This window comes from Schistocerca gregaria, unplaced genomic scaffold (assembly GCF_023897955.1).
Source record: "Schistocerca gregaria isolate iqSchGreg1 unplaced genomic scaffold, iqSchGreg1.2 ptg000492l, whole genome shotgun sequence".
Taxonomy (NCBI): Eukaryota; Metazoa; Arthropoda; class Insecta; order Orthoptera; family Acrididae; genus Schistocerca; species Schistocerca gregaria.
Genome location: NW_026061899.1, coordinates 1,289,042 through 1,293,461, shown reverse-complemented (window position 1 = coordinate 1,293,461; position 4,420 = coordinate 1,289,042).

Below are 4,420 nucleotides of genomic sequence, written 5' to 3'. Positions count from 1 at the left end.
AGCCAGCTAAAAAGTCAATAATCGGTATCTATAACTTTATTGTACTACTTCTTACTGGCAATTACATCAACCTAGAAGTTTCATCTGTTTTCTACTATGGTGCTGTTAGTGTCTCCGCATACCGCAGCACGCGACATAGCTTTGCAGACGATAAATGTAACCGTTTCAGAGAGAAGAGCGACCAATGTGACGATCTGGTTTAAAGTCGATTTTATAAGAAAAGACGAAAACGGACGGATTTCTCATGTTTTTACTACATATGAACACTTTTCACATTCTCCCGTGCAACGCAGCTGCTAGTCCTCCTTTGATGCAAAGTCTTAAGGTCCTAGCTCATGTCCAATGCCCCAAAGCCAGCTAAAAAGTCAATAATCGATATCTAAAACGTTATTGCACTACTTCTTACTGGCAATTACTACAACTTAGGAGCTTCTTCTGTGTTCTACTATGGTGCTGTTAGTGTCTCGGCATACCGCAGCACGCGACATAGCTTTGTAGAAGATAAATGTTACCGTTTCAGAGAGAAGAGCGACCAATGTGACGGTCTGGCTTTAAGTCGATTTGATAAGAAATGACGAAAACGAACGGATTACTCAGGTTTTTACTACATATGAACTTTTTTCACATTCTCCCGTGCAACGCAGCTGCTAGTCCTCCTTTGATGAAAGGTCTTAAGGTCCTAGCTCATGTTCAAGACCCCAATGCCAGCGAAAAAGTCAATAATCGATATCTAAAACGTTATTGTACTACTTCTTACTGGCTATTACATCAACTTAGAAGTTTCACCAGTGTTCTACTATGGTGCTGTTAGTGTCTCCGCATGCCGCAGCACGCGACATAGCTTTGCAGACGATAAATGTAACCGTTTCAGAGAGAAGAGCGACCAATGTGACGATCTGGCTTTAAGTCGATTTGATAAGAAATGACGAAAACGGACGGATTTCTCATGTTTTTACTACATATGAACACTTTTCACATTCTCCCGTGCAACGCAGCTGCTAGTCCTCCTTTGATGCAAAATCTTAAGGTCCTTGCTCATGTCCAAGTCCCCAGAGCTAGCTAAAAAGTCAATAATCGACATCTAAAACGTTATTGTGCTACTTCTTACTGGCTATTACATCAACTTAGAAATTTCATCTGTGTTCTACTATGGTGCTGTTAGTGTCTCCGCATACCGCAGCACGCGACATAGCTCTGTAGACGAGTAATGTAACCTTTTCAGAGAGAAAAGTGTCCAATGTGACGTCCTGGCTTTAAGTCGATTTGATAAGAAATTACGAAAACGGACGGAATTCTCAGGTTTGTACTGCATATGAATACTTTTCACATTCTCCCGTGCAACGCAGCTGCTAGTCCTCCTTTGATGCAAAGTCATAAGGTCCTAGCTCATGTCCAAGACCCCAAAGCCAGCTAAAAAGTCAATAATCGATAATTAAAACGTTATTGTACTACTTCTTACTGGCTATTACATCAACTTAGAAGATTCATCTGTGTTCTACGATGGTGCTGTTAGAGTATCCGCAAACCGCAGCACGCGACATAGCTTTGCACATGATAAATGTAATAGTTTCAGAGAGAAGAGCGACCAATGTGACGATGTTGCTTTAAGTCGATTTGATAAGAAATGACGAAAACGAACGGATTTCTCAGGTTTTTACTACATATGAACACTTTTCACATTCTCCCCTGCAACGCAGCTGCTAGTTCTCTTTTGATGCAAATTCTTAAGGTCCGAGCTCATGTCCAAGACCCCAAAGCCAGCTAAAAAGTCAATAATCGGTATCGATAACGTTATTGTACTACTTCTTACTGGCTATTACATCAACTTAGAAGTTTCATCTGTTTTCTACTATGGTGCTGTTAGTGTCTCCGCATACCGCAGCACGCGACATAGCTTTGCAGACGATAAATGTAACCGTTTCAGAGAGAAGAGCGACCAATGTGACGATCTGGCTTCAAGTCGATTTCATAAGAAAAATGACGAAAACGGACGGATGTCTCAGGTTTTTACTACATATGAACACTTTTCACATTCTCCCGTGCAACGCAGCTGCTAGTACTCTTTTGAGGCAAAATCATAAGGTCCTAGCTCATGTCCAATACCCCAAAGCCAGCTAAAAAGTCAATAATCGGTATCTATAACTTTATTGTACTACTTCTTACTGGCAATTACATCAACTTAGAAGTTTCATCTGTTTTCTACTATGGTGCTGTTAGTGTCTCCGCATACCGCAGCACGCGACATAGCTTTGCAGACGATAAATGTAACCGTTTCAGAGAGAAGAGCGACCAATGTCACGATCTGGCTTTAAGTCGATTTGATAAGAAATGACGAAAACGGACGGATTTCTTAAGTTTTTACTACATATGAACACTTTTCACATTCTCCCGTGCAACGCAGCTGCTAGTCCTCCTTTCATGCAAAGTCTTAAGGTCCTAGCTTATGTCCTAGACACCAAAGAAAGCTAAAAAGTCAATAATCGAAATCTAAAACGTTATTGTATTACTTCTTACTGGCTATTACATCAACTTAGAAGTTTCATCTGTGTTCTTCTATGGTGCTGTTAGTGTCTCCGCATACCGCAGCACGTGACATAGCTTTACATACGATAAATGTAACCGTTTCAGAGAGAAGAGTGATCAATGTGACGATCTGGCTTTAAGTTGATTTCATGAGAAATGACGAAAACGGACGGATTTCTCAGGTTTTTACTACATATGAACACTTATCACATTCTCCCGTTCAACGCAGCTGCTAGTCCTCAATTGATGCAAAGTCTTAAGTTTCTAGCTCATGTCCAAAACCCCAAAGCCAGGTAAAAAGGCTATAGTCGATAACTAAAACGTTATTGTACTACTTCTTACTGGCTATTACTTCAAGTTAGAAGTTTCATCAGTGTTCTACTATGGTGCTGTTAGTGTCTCCGCATACCGCAGCTCGCGAAATAGCTTTGCAGACGATAAATGTAACAGTTTCAGAGAAAAGAGCGACCAATGTGACGATCTGGTTTAAAGTCGATTTTATAAGAAAAGACGAAAACGGACGGATTTCTCATGTTTTTACTACATATGAACACTTTTCACATTCTCCCGTGCAACGCAGCTGCTAGTCCTCCTTTGATGCAAAGTCTTAAGGTCCTAGCTCATGTCCAATGCCCCAAAGCCAGCTAAAAAGTCAATAATCGATATCTAAAACGTTATTGCACTACTTCTTACTGGCAATTACTACAACTTAGGAGCTTCTTCTGTGTTCTACTATGGTGCTGTTAGTGTTTCGGCATACCGCAGCACGCGACATAGCTTTGTAAACGATAAATGTTACCGTTTCAGAGAGAAGAGCGACCAATGTGACGATCTGGCTTTAAGTCGATTTGATAAGAAATGACGAAAACGAACGGATTACTCAGGTTTTTACTACATATGAACTTTTTTCACATTCTCCCGTGCAACGCAGCTGCTAGTCCTCCTTTGATGAAAGGTCTTAAGGTCCTAGCTCATGTTCAAGACCCCAATGCCAGCGAAAAAGTCAATAATCGATATCTAAAACGTTATTGTACTACTTCTTACTGGCTATTACATCAACTTAGAAGTTTCACCAGTGTTCTACTATGGTGCTGTTAGTGTCTCCGCATGCCGCAGCACGCGACATAGCTTTGCAGACGATAAATGTAACCGTTTCAGAGAGAAGAGCGACCAATGTGACGATCTGGCTTTAAGTCGATTTGATAAGAAATGACGAAAACGGACGGATTTCTCATGTTTTTACTACATATGAACACTTTTCACATTCTCCCGTGCTACGCAGCTGCTAGTCCTCCTTTGATGCAAAATCTTAAGGCCCTAGCTCATGTCCAAGGCCCCAAAGCCAGCTAAAAAGTCAATAATCGATATCTAAAACGTTGTTGTACTATTTCTTACTGGCAATTACATCAACTTAAAAGCTTCTTCCGTGTTCTACTATGGTGTTGTTAGTGTCTCGGCATACCGCAGCACGCGACATAGCTTTGCAAGCGATAAATGTTACCGTTACAGATAGAAGAGCGGCCAATGTGACGATCTGGCTTTATGTCGATTTGATAAGAAATGACGAAAACGGACGGATTTCTCATGTTTTTACTACATATGAACACTTTTCACATTCTCCCGTGCAACGCAGCTGCTAGTCCTCCTTTGATGCTAAGTCTTAAGGTCCTAGCTTATGTCCTAGACACCAAAGAAAGCTAAAAAGTCAATAATCGAAATCTAAAACGTTATTGTATTACTTCTTACTGGCTATTACATCAACTTAGAAGTTTCATCTGTGTTCTTCTATGGTGCTGTTAGTGACTCCGCATACCGCAGCACGTGACATAGCTTTACATACGATAAATGTAACCGTTTCAGAGAGAAGAGTGACCAATGTGACGATCTGGCTTTAAGT